Below are 16164 nucleotides of genomic sequence, written 5' to 3'. Positions count from 1 at the left end.
CAGTTTTCCCCATGATGAACAATCATTCACTTAGCATCTACTTTGCCAAGACCTTTTTATAAAAGTCTGTGTTTCAATTAGCCCACTGATCATTTTTGGTGAATTTGGAGAATTGAGCAGCCTAAGCAGATATCCACAAATTTGTTTGGTCCATTTACTAGTGCAATCAGCACCGCAATTGGTAGAACTACTTGTGCTGTCAGGCCGCACAGCAGAACTTTCATGGATTGCCCCATAAATGCAAAGGAACCCATCGAGGAGCTTCTCGATACGAAGTCAAGTACAATGGAAACTACTGACCTCTGCTGCCCCAAAAAGTAGACCAACTTGCAAATGGGCAAAGACAAGATGAACTTAAAAACCTCAGTGAAAACACAGAGTACCTGTTCTAGGTAAGCTGAAGATATTTAATTATTTTACTTGTGTTTTTACCTGCTTTTCAGAAGTATAATTTTGTGAGACCTCAGAAGAACTGCTTAAATCGTGGCTTCAATGGTGTTAAATATAGTTTATTTTCCTACAGGGAAAAATGCTAGCAATTTATATCAGCATGAGAGGAAAATCAATCTTAACCAGAGGGAATTAGACAGAGTTGCTGTGTGTTTTGGGCTGGAAATCTTCTAGGTCTTCCTAATTTTTGAGATTGTGGAACCCAATCTGGACATGAAAACAGATTAAATTCCTTCATCATTAAAATTAAAAATAAACACAAGCAGATACTTTTCTTGTGCTCTACCATCTTCGAGTCAGCCCTCCTAGCAAATTTTTAACTTTGTGGAATGCTAATGTTGGCACTGTCTAGCTCCACCAGAAAATGAATTATAGGTTGTTTTTCTCAAAATTCATTTTGCTGATCACAATTGTAGAGATTTTTAAGCACCAATTCACACGCTCTCCAGTTATCCCTTCATTCTATAACTTGACAGGCTGGGAACATTTTCATTCTTTCCAGTCCAGATTTCCTACTGAGCTCTTTCAAGGAATGTATCAAATCGCAGGGAGTGATAGAAGAGTATGATAAATGCTCACCTCTCAGTCATCTTATAGAAACAGTTTGTGAGGACGTTGCACCGCTTACTAATTTTGGTAGTTTGTAAATTCACCTCTTTGCTAATGGTACATTACTCTGGTGAAAATATAAGATATTTGACTGAATGAGAATTTTATTTTGGCTGCTGTTGTGTTTTTTCCGTGTTGGTGAAAATTTTAACCAAAGTGAAACTGTTATAGAAACATAGAAAATAGGTGCAGGAGTAGGCCATTCGGCCCTTCGAGCCTGCACCGCCATTCAGTTTGATCATGGCTGATCATCCAACTCAGAACCTTGTACCAGCCTTCTCTCCATACCCCCTGATCCCTTTAGCCACAAGGACCATTATGAGAAATTTATGAGAAACATTTCAGCCTCCTCAGTCTCCTCATCTTTTTTTTCAGTTGGAAACACATTGGCAACAATTCCCTGGCAAATTACAACCAATGACTGCATGGAGAAGTATTGGTTTGTGATTTCAGAGGTACATGCTTCTGCCACAGTTTAAATGGCATTATATTGGAAATTTGAATATACAGTAGTTTCACATTATTCTTTCAGTACTATATAAAAGACTTTCTGAATGGCTAATTCAAAAGTGTGGTGTGCCTTACCACTACATTTTAACTTGTGATTGATCTATTTGGCACAATCATCACAGATTCCAATCCCACTTCCTTGAGTGTAGTCAATATATTGGCTTCTCCTCCTTCCCTCTTGGGAAAGTCTTGAGTTTATATTCTGAGTTTCTCTCTTTCCTATTCTGCATCTCTCTGGTGTCCTCTTCGATGGATTACCCTCAGTAAATTCCATCACCTTCATATTGATGCCATCACCACTCCTCTTCCCTCTCCTTGTAGCAAAATTGCACAGATGTAAGACACAGACATTATTTTCTTGTAGCTAAAATCAAATGCTGGAAGCCTGAAAAACACAATAAAGTGTTGGAAACGCTCAGCAGGTCAGGCAGTCCTGAGAAAAGGTATTAGGCGTAAACATTTTCACTTTCAGCAGATGCTGCCCGATCTGTTGAGTGCTTTCACCATTTCCTGTTTTTATTTCATGTCCATCATTATTCATGGTAGGCAACACCATTCAGAAGCTACCAAAAGCTTTGTGCTTTATTTCATGAACTTATTCTCTTTCCTTTTTTAAGATTGACATTCCCTGTGTCTGTTTGACCTTAAGCAGACCTTCAATTCCAACATCCTATATATCACCAAACATTTCTACAACATTGCTAGTGTCAGACTTTGCAGCCAAACCATCATAAAACCCATGTTTATATCTTTACATCTTTTTTTCATCTCTAGGTATTTTGCTTGTAGTTGTAAAACGCAAAAAATGTGTAGATGCTACAAATCTGAAACAAAAGAAGAAAATGCTCAAAATACTCATCATATCAGACAGTATATGGAGGGAGCCGCACAGTTAACCTTTCCATGGGTCAAAGCTGTGTGGAATGCCTTTGCTCCAGCCTGCTCAGACCCTCTCCTTCACTTCTTTTTCCAGAACATGGTCGGTGCTGTAGAGAATATGAAAGTTTCATCAGCTTTTCTCAGTGAATCGATAATAGGCCAATATTCATTACAAACCCACAGATATCCACCACTATCTTGATCACACCTCCCTCTACAGTGCTTTCTGGGAAAACGCCATTCCTTTCTCCCAGTTTCTCTGCTTCTGTCATATCTTTTCTGATGGTGTTGATTTCTGCAGCTGTGCTCCTGACATTTCTCCATTATGATAACAGAACTGTGATCTCCTCTCCACGATAAAATGATTCTCAAACATTTCCCTCACTTCTGCTTAATCCTTCTCCCTACCTAAAGAAAAGTTAATTTCCCTCTGCCAGTGGATCACCCTTAGTATTATTTATCACCTTCAACTTGATGCCACTACAATCCTCTTTCTTGTCAACATTCTCAAAGGACTACACTTTGGTTCACATTTCCCTATCTACCAACCAGCATTTCATTACGAGCACTTTCTTAGGTGGCTTCAGGAGATACACAGCCTACGTACTTATTTTTTTTTTCCTTTCCCACCATCCAGGGACATTCAGCTGCTCCTTCCTGCAATTCATGTTTAGTGCTCTGAAGTTGCAGTATTGCATTATGTTGTCCCTTCCTCTGTGGAGAAACCTATGAATCAACTGCTGTAAATGGGATCAGTGTAGGCAGGTGCTTGATGGTCAGCATTCGATAAGGTGGGCTGAAGGGTTTACTTTGTTTGTTGACTCTAAGTGATATGTAAGCTAGATGTCTGGCTTGCAGAGGATGTCCATTCAGTCTCCTTGGATGACTATGAGCATCCACTGACCCATCAGTTATTATTTTAAAAGAAGTGCTTCAGCAAGCCTCCTTTTGTTGATGAATATTTTTGGGTGCAATTTTCACCCTCCCAGCAGGGTGATAAAATGATGGATGGCTTGCCCACTTCTTAGATAATCTATCCAATTTACTTTAAAATAAAACTTGGATGATGTAAAGTAACCCTATACCAGTTGATGCAGGTTTGCTGTGTCAACTTCAGAGTGCATATTCAACAGATGATTTGAATTTGCTATATTATAAGTGATGAAACATAAGTGATCTTTTTCCAGTAAATTTTCCTATGTTTGAATACATTTTCTTATAGTCCTCCTAACCAGGCAGAAAAGTCTCTGGAAAAGTTGTTGCAAAGTTAGTTTCTAAGAGGCACACAAGCTCAACTTTTGGTATACTGTAGCTGTCTTACCCACTTATTCCTGTACCTAGAGGCCAAGTGATTGGACTTTTCTGGCTGTATGCTTGTGATAACACGGCAAAGATTAGCAGTACAGTTTGTGTGAGGTTAGGGGCAACAAAATATTATTCTAACTTGATGCATTGTGTCACAAAATTGTAATTTGACTTTGTATAATCATATAGTCATTACAAATTTGTCTGTTTTTAAAGCCCTAAGCAGTTTTAATAAATTCACTTCTGCAAAATCTTGTTGCATTTTTTTCTGAACTTAACACACATTGATTAATTCTGTTCACAACGAGGAAAGATTGACCAGGCTGGTATTGTTTGCTTCAGAATGGAAGCTGTTGAGGGAAGATTTAACTGTCATGTGTAAGATTTGAAAGGCCAAGCCAACATGAGTATAAAAACTAATTTCCATTAGTAGAAAGATTTGTAATAGGGGGCTCATATTTAAAATAGTAGATTGATCTTGATTGAAGAAAGTCTTTTTATTCAAGGAGCAGTGGGATCTTGCATCTCACCGCTGAAAAGGTTGATTGGGAAACTAGTATAAGACTATAAGGCCTAGGAGCAGAGTTAGTCCATTTGGCCCATTGAGTCTGTTCCATCAGTTCATCATGGCTGATTTATTATCCCTCTCAACCCCAGTCTCCTACCTTCTCGCCACAACCTTTGACAGCCGGATTAATCAATAATATACCTTATCAATATAGAGCAAATTTTGCCCATTTGTTTTGTAATGAAAACTTTTTGTATCATAAAACTTCTGGAAAACCAGGTACTCCTTATTCTGATCATGGTAACATCTGTTGGACTAATGCAGAGGAAAACGGTAACAATATAACAGCACACACAAAAAAAAATGCTGCCTGGCCTGCTGCGTTCACCAGCATTATTTTTGTGTGTGTTGCTTGAATTTCCAGCATCTGCAGATTTCCTTGTGTGTGCGTTTTAAATAACACATTACATTCTGCAGACCCAGGAAGTTTATAGTTCTTTAAAATGTATCCCTCTAGTAGAAGGAAGTTGTACACTATGGAAATATTACATAATTAAGGTAAACTTAAATCTAAACAAAGATACCCAATAATAAAACAACGCCACTGTCAATCTGAAATTAAAATAGCATGCTGAAAACATTCAGCTGCATCTGTGGAAGAGAAATAGTTAATATTTCAGGTCCTAGACTCCTCAGCACTGTCTTAATCAATGGCAATGATCTTCATGAGAGGATATTGTGCTTATCTATTATATATTGCAAAATGAAGGATCTAGAGCCATACCAGAAAAGTACAGCACAGAAACAAACCCTTAGGCTCATCTAGTCAGTGCTGAACCATTTAAACTCCCATCACCTGCACCTCCATAGCCCTACCATTCATGTCCTTCTCTTAAATGGTGAAATCAAGCTCACATGCTGAAGCACCTTCAATAACTCCTAAAGACTGAAGTTGGGTAAAATACTGAAAGGCTTTTATTCATGGTGAGTGACTGCCCCTGGACTGAGGGGCAGGGGCAAGGCGAAACACCTTTATACAGGACTCTGTGGGAGGAGCCACAGGGGCAGTCAGCAGAGGGGTGTGTCCAGACAGGTAACCCAGTTACAACATATATACATGGTTTACCACATTCACCCCTCCTTTTTCTAAAAAGAGTCCCGCTGGGTGAAGTGACTGACAATATTTAAAACAAAAACAACAGGAATTCTGCAGATGCTGGAAATTCAAGCAACATACATCAAAGTTGCTGGTGAACGCTGCGTTCACCAGAAACTTTGATATTTAAAACAAGTATATTTACAGGTCAAGTCTATCAGGCGGTCGAGTCCGTCACTGTGATCTACGTAGCACCGGTGGTGATTGCACTGGCGACGGCGGTTGTGCTGGCTCCGGCCTGACTTGAGGTGCTAGCACATTAGGTGTTGTTAATCCCTCGTGCGTGTGCGTCGCGCCTGGTATGGGAGTGTCGTGTGGTGTCTGTGTAGGGCCTGGAGTGCGCGGTGTCTGGTGGGTACATATATCGGTGGGTACGGGGTCAATAGTCACCATGGAGTGTTCAGGGTAGGGGCCCGGTGCTCCTGCGGGCACCAGGTCGCGGATGGAGACCGTGTCCTCCCGTCCATCAGGTAAAACCACGTAGGCATACTGGGGGTTCGCATGAAGTAAGTGAACCCTCTCGACCATCAGGGAGTATTTATTGCTCCTCACATGTTTCCGGAGCAGCACTGGCCCCGGGGACGTCAGCCAAGTTGGTAGGGTGGTTCCAATGGTCGACTTTCTGGGAAAAGAAAAGAGCCGCTCATGAGGGGTGGCATTGGTGGCCGTGCATAACAGGGAGCGGATGGAGTGGAGTGCCTCGGGAAGGACCTCCTGCCAGCGAGAGACTGGCAGTCCCTTTGACCTGAGGGCTAAGAGTGTGGCTTTCCACACCGTGCCATTCTCCTTCTCTACCTGTCCATTCCCCCGGGGATTATAGCTCGTGGTCCTACTAGTTGAAAATCCCCTAGCCAGTAGGTATTGGCACAGCTCGTCACTCATAAATGAGTACCCTCTGTCACTGTGGATATAACATGGGTATCCGAACAGAGTGAAGAGCTTGCGCAGGGCTTTTATAACTGATGTGGTAGTGGTTCCGGGGCAGGGGATGGCGAAGGAGAACTGCAAGTACTCGTCGATAACGTTAAGAAAGTACACATTGCGGTCGGTGGAAGGAAGGGGGCCCTTAAAGTCAACACTCAGTCGCTCAAAGAGGTGGGTGGCCTTGATGAGTTGTGCCTTTTCGGGTCAGTAGATGTGCGGTTTGCACTCTGCACAGACTTGGCAGTCCCTGGTCATCATCCTGATCTCCTCAAGGGAGTAAGGCAGGTTTTGGGCTTTCACGAAGTGGAAAAGCCGGGTGACCCCCCAGGTGGCAAAGATCTACATGTAGGGCGTGTAGCCGGTCGATCTGCGCGCTGGCGCACATTCCCCGGGACAGGGCATCGGAGGGCTCATTGAGCTTCCCAGGCCTGTACATGATGTCATAGTTGTAGGTGGAGAGTTCAATTCTCCACCTCAGAATTTTATCAGTTTTGATTTTGATCCATTGTTGGTTATTAAACATGAATGCGTCTGAGCGCTGGTCAGTTAGCAGGGTGAAACTTTTGCCTGCGAGATAGTGCCTCCAGTGCCTAATAGCTTCCACTAAGGCCTGGGCCTCTTTCTCCACCGTGGAGTGCCGAATTTCAGGGCCTTGAAGAGTACGGGAAAAGAATGCTACTGGTCTTCCCGCCAGGTTGAGGATAGCAGCCAGTACAAAGTCGGAGGCGTCACTCTCTACTTGGAAGGGAATGGCCTCTTCCACCGCATTGCTTTGGCAATGTCCCCTTTTATGCGGCTGAAGGCCGCGTGGGTCTCGGCTGAGAGGGGGAATGTGGTGGACTTGACCGGGGGCGGGCCTTGTCTGCATAGTTAGAGACCCATTGGGCGTAATATGAAAAGAAGCCCAGGCACCTTTTGCGGGCTCTGAGGGTGTTGGGAAGAGGGAGTTCCAACAAAGGGTGCATACGGTCGGGGTCAGGGCCAATGACTCCATTCTCCACGACACACCCAAGAATAGCAAGTTGGGTGGTTCCGACCACACACTTGTCCTTGTTATAGGTGAGATTGAAAGCTTTGGCCACTTGGAGAAATTTTTGGAGGTTGTTGTCGTGATCCTGCCGGTCGTGACCGCAGATGGTGATGTTATCCAGATATGGGAACGTGGCCTTCAGTTGACACTGGTCCACCATCCGGTCCATTGCCCTCTGGAAGACAGATACACCATTTGTGACACCAAAGGGGACGCGCAGGAATTGATAAAGCCTGCTGTCCGCCTCGAAGGCAGTGTAAGGGCTGTCCTCCCTGCGGAAGGGGAATTGATGGTAAGCGAATTTTAGGTCTACGGTCGAGTACACCTTGTACTGTGCTATCTGATTGACCATATCTGTGATGCGGGGTAGAGGGAACGCATCGAGCTGCGTGAACCTATTGATGGTCTGGCTGTAGTCCACGACCATCCTATTCTTCTCCCCGTTCTGAACAACCACCACCTGCGCCCTCCAAGGACTTGTGCTTGCCTCAATGACCCCCTCCCTGAGCAGCCGCTGCACCTCCGACTTAATGAAAGCTCTGTCCCCCGTGCTGTACCTCCTGCTTTTAGTTGCCACAGGTTTACAGTCGGGGGTCAGGTTGGCAAACAGCGGTGGGGGAGGGATCCTGAGGGTGGAGAGGCCGCAAGTGGCGTCGGTAGTGTGGCAGTTGGCATGGTGTTGGGTGTGACGTGCGGGTCGGTGTGTGTGTGTGGTCAGTAGCGGGGTATGTGACGTATCCCTACAAAACTGGGGATTTATGACAGTACTTGGTGGGAGGGGCCCATCATATTTCATTGTCATGCTTTTCAGGTGGCTCTGGAAGTCGAGCCCCAATAGCACAGGGGCACACAGTTGAGGCATGACCAGTAACGTAAAGTCTTGATATTCTGTTCCCTGCACCACTAGCATTGTTACACAACTCCCCCGGATGTCTGTTGTATGCGACCTGGAAGCCATGGCGACCCTCTGACTTACCGGCCGTATCGCGAGTCCGCAATGCTGCACCATGGCCGGATGGATAACACTCTCCGTGCTGCCGGAGTCAAACAGGCAGCTTGTCCTGCACCCCTCCACCAGGATGTCCATCATTGACCTTGCAAGCTGGTGGGGAGCGCTTTGGTCAAGGGTCACGGAGGCTAGGGTTGATTCGCTGTCTTGGTCCGGCGTGGTGGGGTGCCCCGTGAGCACCCGTTGGTTGTAGGTGGTGGAAGGGGGTGCCAACCAAGATGGCCGCCCTCATGTCTCACACGTAGTGGCGGCGTGCTGGGAAGATGACGGCAGGCAGGATGGCGACCCCCATGTCTCGCACGTGGTGGCGGCGTGCAGGGGAGATGGCGGCAGGCAAGTTGGCGACCTCCATGTCTTGCACGTGTCGCTGCTCGATCCCGCTCGCGGTTTGGACTTACAGACCTTGGCGAAGTGGCCCTTCTTTCCGCAGCTGGAGCAGCTAGCTTGTCGAGCTGGGCAGCGTTTCTGGGGTTGCTTTTCGAGTCCACAGAAGTAGCACTTCGCGGACTCGCGACTGGCAGTAGCCGAGGTCGATTCACCAGCGGGTTGCGGGGTCTGCGGTACCCACGAGGCCGTCGGGGGATCGTGTGCCTGGAGAGCCTCAGAGTTATGCAGAGCGGTCTCCAGCATGTCGGCCAGTTCGATCGCTGAACTTAAGGTAAGATCCGCTTTTTCCAACAGCCGCTGGCGCACATACACTGACCTGGTCCCTGTGACGAAGGCGTCTCTCACTAGGAGCTCTGCATGCTGGCCTGCCATCAGTTCTTGGCAATTGCAGGCTCGCACGAGAGTCCGTAGGGCCTGGACGAACTCATCACTTGATTCCCCGGGCTGCTGGTTCCGAGTCGCTAAACGATGTCGCGTTTAGACGCTGTTTATCGGCCGCAGGTATTGTCCTTTGAGTGCGCTCATCGCGCCGTCATAGCTCAGCTAGTCTCTGATCAGTGAATAGACCTGTGGACTGACCCTGGAGAGTAGAACTCTGTGCTTCGCTGTGGGGTCAGTTGCTTTAATCTCCTCCAGGTACCATTCGAAGCAGGCCAGCCAGAGTTCGAAAGTGTTTCCAGCTTCAGGCGTTTGTGGATCGAGATCTAACTTGTTGGGTCTCAGAGTACGTTCCATGCTTTAAAATTACAGCGAATAAAATTGAAGCACCTTCAATAACTCCAAAAGACTGAAGTTGGGTAAATACTGAAAGGCTTTTATTCGCTGTACAATACGACCTCCATGTTGAGTGTCTGCCCCTGGACTGAGGGGGAGGGGCAAGGCAAAATCACCTTTATTCAGGATTCTGTGGGAGGAGCCACAGGGGCAGTTAGCAAAGGGGCGTGTCCAGACAGTTAACCCAGTTACAACATGTATATGGTTTACCACACATGCACCACTTGTGCTGGCTGCTCATGACCCACTGAGTGAAGAAGTTTCCCCTCATGTTCTTCTTAAACTTTTCACCTTTCACCCTTAACCCATGACCTCTGATTGTAGTCCCACCCAACCTCAGTGGGCCTGACACATCAACTATTTCTCTTGCTACAGATACTGCCTGACCTGCTGAAAGTTTCCAGCATTTTACGTTTTATTATCAAATAATATGCTAATAATTTTTTTAAATGGTTTTGATACTTCAGAAATGCAATTTGGTATGCGTGCAACAGATAACTTAACTTTTTACTTAGTAGAGAAAAAGAGAAGTGAGGCTTAACAATAATCATACTTCAAAAATAATTTGGTTGTGTAAAAATACTTTGGGTATAGCAGTCTACCACATTGAAGTTGGGAATTAGCGCTGAGAACTGTACAGGTGACTCCTGTATTATGGTAATTTAGGTAACAGAATTAAGCCCTTACTTATGAAATTCATAGTCATAGTCATAGTCATACTTTATTGATCCCAGGGGAAATTGGTTTTCATTACAGTTGCTCCATAAATAATAACTAGTAATAGAACCATAAATAGTTAAATAGTAATATGTAAATTATGCCAGTAAATTATGAAATAAGTCCAGGACCAGCCTATTGGCTCAGGATGTCTGACCCTCCAAGGGAGAGTTGTAAAGTTTGATGGCCACAGGCAGGAATGACTTCCTATGACGCTCTGTGCTGCATCTTGGTGGAATGAGTCTCTGGCTGAATGTACTCCTGTGCCCACCCAGTACGTTATGTAGCGGATGGGAGACATTGACCAAGATGGCATGCAACTTAGACAGCATCCTCTTTTCAGACACCACCGTGAGAGAGTCCAGTTCCATCCCCACAACATCACTGGCCGTACGAATGAGTTTGTTGATTCTGTTTGTGTCTGCTACCCTCAACCTGCTGCCCCAGCACACAACAGCAAACATGATCGCACTGGCCACCTCAGACTCGTAGAACATCCTCAGCATTGTCTGGCAGATGTTAAAGGACCTCAGTCTCCTCAGGAAATAGAGACAGCTCTGGCCCTTCTTGCAGACAGCCTCAGTGTTCTTCAACCAGTCCAGTTTATTGTCAATTCGTATCCCCAGGTTTCTGTAATCCTCCACCATGTCCACACTGACCCCCTTGATGGAAACAGAGGTCACCGGTACCTTAGCTCTCCTCAGGCCTACCACCAGCTCCTTAGTCTTTTTCACATTAAGCTGCAGATAATTCTGCTCACACCATATGACAAAGTTTCCTACCAATGAATGGTCAATGAACTCATTACATAAAGAAATAGTAATTTTTTGGAGGTGGTTCATTTGCATTGCAGAAGATTGCTACATGAATCATTTTCCAGGAATGCAATTTCCTTGTCATCTTACAGTAAAATGGTAAAATAGGGGGTCATCTCCATTTATTCACTGTTGTATGTACATTCTAATACAAGCCCATTCTGTACTTGGTTCTTATTTGATAATTATACTGACTTTCTCAGCTTTCGGAACTGAAAAGAATGAAAGATGTTGTACTGTATTGTTTCAAATTCTTTCCCCCTCAGTTTTGATTTGTGAATACCAGGGAGGAACTTGCAGGTAGTTGCACTCCCTCGCACTTATTATTCTGTCCTCGGTGGTAGAGGTCATAGGATTATGAAGCCCTGCCAAGTGATTGGCAGATTGCTGTGGTATATTTTGTCGATGGTGCATACTGCAGCCATGGAGTGATGGTGGAAACTGGTGAGCTGGTTTATCCTTGATTGCAATGAGCTTCTTAGAGGTGCTGTCATCGATGTATGGGGCGGGGGAGTGAATATTCCATTACAGCCTTTATGCACTACTTTTAAAAAGTTTGGCATTTCAGTTGCCTCTCTATCAGAGTGTGATAGTTAAATTTAAATATATTTATATTTTGCATGAATTCCCAAAATGAAACGAATCTGCATACGTTCAACAGTTCAGACAGGTGGTACACCCTGTATCAAGGGCCTTGAAGTGATACCATTTGTTCATGGCATAACCAGCACTGCAGTAGGTTTTATTACAGGACAGTCGTGGCAGCTAATGGCCTGGGCATGGGTGAGTTCAGTGACATAAGTGGAGAAATCGTCATGAAGCTTAATGGAGAAAAATGATATTGCACTTTAGATCTCAGATAACTACAGAATTTTTATTGAAAAAGTACTCTACAAATTGTTAGATTAGTACATAAATTAAAATGTTTCATTTAAAGGATTTTGCGGTGGTTAAATTGTACATATGATTTAAAAATATTTACATATAAATATTATGTATCAAGTTGTGCAGTCTCATGTGGTTATTTTCTTCTTGGATCAGTTTAGAATTACTTTGGATTTTTGTATGTTCTAACTATTCACAGACTTCTGTCAGTGCCTCTTAAATCAAAAGGCAACATTTGAAGAAAATCTGGAACTCACTACATGAGGAACTGCCTGTATAAACACACCTCAGCTTTAATCAGTACATCAAACTACAATAAAACTGTGTGATCTTGCACATATTTGCTATGGTTTTTAGGGTTCAGGATTAGTTATACTGGGAAGTTCTCAGTTTATAAGAGTTAAATTGGTTCTGAAATTCAAAGTGAACATGTAGTGGAAGGTCAAGGTTGTTGATAGTGAAATGTTTCCATTTTGAAAGCTGGTTGAAACCAGAGAAACTATAAAATTCAAGGTTCATCAAGGACATTGTCAGGACCAGAGGGCCTGAGTTATAAGGCAAGGTGCTTGGGTATGAAACTCCCTCCACACAATATCTTGACAGCAAATGTACAGTGGCCGGAGAACAAGATTGGAGACCTAAGGGCAAGATTGGAGGGAAATGAGGATTTGCTGTGTCCTCTGTTTCACAGAGACATGGCTCACACCGGACATGCTGGATTTGTTGGTAAAACCTGAAGGCTTCTCAATAGGTAGGATGGGGTGGATTGCTGATTTGGAAAGGGCAAAAAGTGGGGGTCTGTATGTCATGATAAACTCTTCGTGGTTCTCAGACATTGCGGTCTTGTTGCACTCTTGTTGCCCTGACTTGGATCATCTAATGATTAGGTGCCAACCATTTTACTTGCCAAAAAATTCTCCTCCATGAAGCTGACTGAAATTTATACAGCGCCAAAGGTCGATGGTAAGCTGGCACTCAATTAATGAATGCCGCGATCAGCAAACAAAAACTGTCTACCCTGTCGCCTTTCAAATCATTGCCGGGGACTTCAATCAGGCTTGTTTGAATAAATCTCTGCCCAGTTTTCATCAGCATATAACCTGCAGTTCCAAGGGTATCAACACACTCAACTGCTGCTATACTACGATTAGGAATGCCTACCATTCCATGCCTAGACTGCAGTTTGGGAAATCTGATCACTTGGCTGTGCTCCTCCAAGCTGTATACAGGTAAAGGCTAATGAGCAAGGTTTCAGAGGTAATAAGGTAGTTGCTAAAGGCAGAGGAGCAGCTATGCGACTGCTTTAAGTCAGTGGACTGAACCTTGTTCAAGGACTCATCTGTAGATCTGAATGAATACAACACAGTTGACATGGACTTTATAAAAACAGTCGTAGATGTTGTGTGCCCCACAAAATCATCCAGAGTCTTCCCCAACCAGAAGCTCTGGATGAACCATGACATTCACAATTTGCCGACGGCCAGATCAGCGGCATTCAGGTCTGAATGACCAAGCCATCTCTCACGTCAAATGGCAATTCTGGATCAAACTGGGATCATCGAAGGACGCTCGAAAGCTGTGGCAGGGCTTGAATGTTATCACCTCCTACAAAGTAAAAGCAAACGACATAGGTGATATCAAGGCTTTGCTCCCAGATGAGCTCAATGCCTTTTATAATTTCTTTGGCCATCAAAACATGGAGCCATTTTCACAACTCTCACAGACTCTGATGACACGGCAAAAAAAAAGGAGGGAGAAGATGGTGGCGCAACGCAGCGCGTGCAGCCGTTCCGAATGAATATCGATTATGTGTAACTAGGGGCTGTGCACAATCCGGATTTGATGAAGAGAGCTGTGAGAAGCACAGAGGAACATCTGAAATGCCCGCTTCGCTGCCGCTGCTACTGTGCGATCGAGAATCTCCGGAGACGAAGGCCCCAAATCCTCGGCTTTGTGTATCGCCTGTTGCCGGGGCTGGAGTCGAAGTGCTTGGTGCTCAGTGTCGAAGAGGTGGTCGGAGTCAGACTGTGGTCGGATGCTTTCAGGATGCCGCATCGGCAAGTTGGCGGCGCTGGAGGTTTACTGTCTGTGTGAGATGATGGGACTTTCGGGAGACTTTGAGACTTTTACTGTGCCATGGTCTGTTCTTATCAAATTATGGTATTGCTTTGCACTATTGTAACTATATGTCATAATTAAGTGGTCTTCGTTAGTTTTTAAGTCAGTTTGTCATGTGTTTTCGTGATATCATTCTGGAAAAACGTATCGTTTCTTAATGCATGCATTACTAAATGACAATAAAAGGGGACTGCGTGTCCTCATAATTATAATAATCATAATTTCAGTCTCTAAGGCTGATGTGAGAGCATCCTTCAGGAGAGTGAACTCATGGAAAGCATCCAGCCTAGATGGGGTACCAGGCCGAGTACTAAAGAGCTGTGCTGATCAATTGGCTGGCGTGTTCACCGATATCTTTAACCTCTCACTTCAGCAGTCTGAGGTACCCACCTGTTTCAAGCAGGCATCATTTATACCAGTGCTTGAGAAGAACATGGTAACCTGCCTCAGTAATTTTCGTCCAATAGCACTTACATCCACTGCGATGGAATGCTTCTCCTACCTAAGAAGCAATATGGATCCATTCCAATTTGCCTACCATCCCAACAGGTCATCAGCATTGTGTGCAGTTTTGGGCTCCTTATTTTAGAAAGGATATACTGACATTGGAGAGGGTTCAGGGAAGAGTCACGAGAATGATTCCAGGAATGAGAAGGTTATTATGTGAGGAACGACCAGCAGCTCTTGGGCTATATTCCCTGGAGTTCAGGAGAATGAGGGGGGATCTCATAGAAACATTCTGAATGTTAAAAGGCCTGAACTGATTAGGTATGGCAAAGTTATTTCATGTGGTAGGGGAGTCTAGGACAAGAGGGCACAACTTCAGGATTGAAGGACGTCCTTTTAGAACTGAGATGTGGAGAAATTACTTTAGTCAGAGGGTGGTAAATCTGTGGAATTTGTTGCCACGAGTGGCTGTGGAGGCCAAGTTATTGGGTGTATTTAAGGCAAAGATAGATAGGTTCTTGATTAGCCAGGGCATCAAAGGGTATGGGGTGAAAGCAGGGGAGTGGGGATGACTGGAAGAATTGGATCAGCTCATGACTGAATGGCGGAGCAGACTCGATGGGCCGAATGGCCTACTTCTGCTCTAATCTCTTATGGTCTTATATGCCATTTCATTGGCTCATCACTCAACCCTGGAACAAATGGACAGCAAAGATGCATACGTAAGGATGCTCTTCATTGATTAAGCTTGGCATTGAATACTATCATCTCCTCGAACTAATCAATAAGTTTCAGTACCTCGGCCTCAGTACCTTCTAGTGCAAGTGGATGCACAATTTCCGCACTTGCAGACCCCAGACAGTTTAGATTGACAACAACATCTCCTCCACAATCTCCATCAGCACAGGTACACCATAAGGCTGTGTGCTTAGTCCCCTGCTCTACTTGCTTTATACTTACGACTGTGAGGCTAAGCACAACTGCAATGCCATATTTAAGTTTGCTGAAGGTACTGTTGTCACTGGCTGGATCAAAGGTGGTGACAAATCAGCATATTGGACGGAGAATGAAAATTTGACTGAATGGTACCACAACAACAACCTCTCACGCAAAAAGCAAGGAACTGATTATTGACTTCAGGAGGAAACGAGAGGTCTATGAGCCAGTTCTCATTGGGAGATGAGAGGTGGAGATGGTCAGCAACTTCAAATTTCTGGTTTTATCATTTTTGGAGCATGGTGGTTTATGGAATGATCTTTCACAGAAGCTGCAGAGGTATAAACGGTTACAATCTTTAAGTGACATTTAGACAGGTACATGACTGAGAAAGAGTTAGAGGGACATGGACCAACGCAAGCAAATGGACCAGTTAAGATAGGCACCTTGGTGGGCATGGCAAATTGTACTGAAGATTCCGTTTTACCCATATGGCTCTAATTCAAGGCATTAGAGTGGGATAGGGTGAATGGATGGTGGGGGCAGGGGTAGGGGGGAGGGGTCAAGATTACATGGAGAGAAACAAAGTTTGAGAAGTGATATGGGAGGTCATGGTGGTCAAGGTTAAGACCAGATGGGGAGGGGATGGGCTGCAACTCCAGCAGCATGCTCAGTTTTTCAGTTAAGTCCTATTTTATTGGGCAC

The 16164-nt window shown here is 44.6% G+C and overlaps 1 long non-coding RNA gene across 1 annotated transcript in view; it reads left to right on the top strand.

Annotated features, from left to right (window-relative positions):
• The first annotated feature begins 254 nt into the window (after nt 1–254).
• LOC134347496 (uncharacterized) overlaps nt 255–16164 on the top strand; it is a 96585-nt gene continuing 80675 nt past the window's right edge. The window contains exon 1 of the long non-coding RNA XR_010018173.1: nt 255–392. This is a non-coding gene — a long non-coding RNA (uncharacterized LOC134347496). The remainder of the gene's footprint in view (nt 393–16164) is intronic.

This window comes from Mobula hypostoma, chromosome 6 (assembly GCF_963921235.1).
Source record: "Mobula hypostoma chromosome 6, sMobHyp1.1, whole genome shotgun sequence".
Lineage (NCBI taxonomy): Eukaryota > Metazoa > Chordata > Chondrichthyes > Myliobatiformes > Myliobatidae > Mobula > Mobula hypostoma.
Note: the sequence above shows the minus strand (reverse complement) of the source record. Positions and strands in the feature narration are given on the sequence as shown.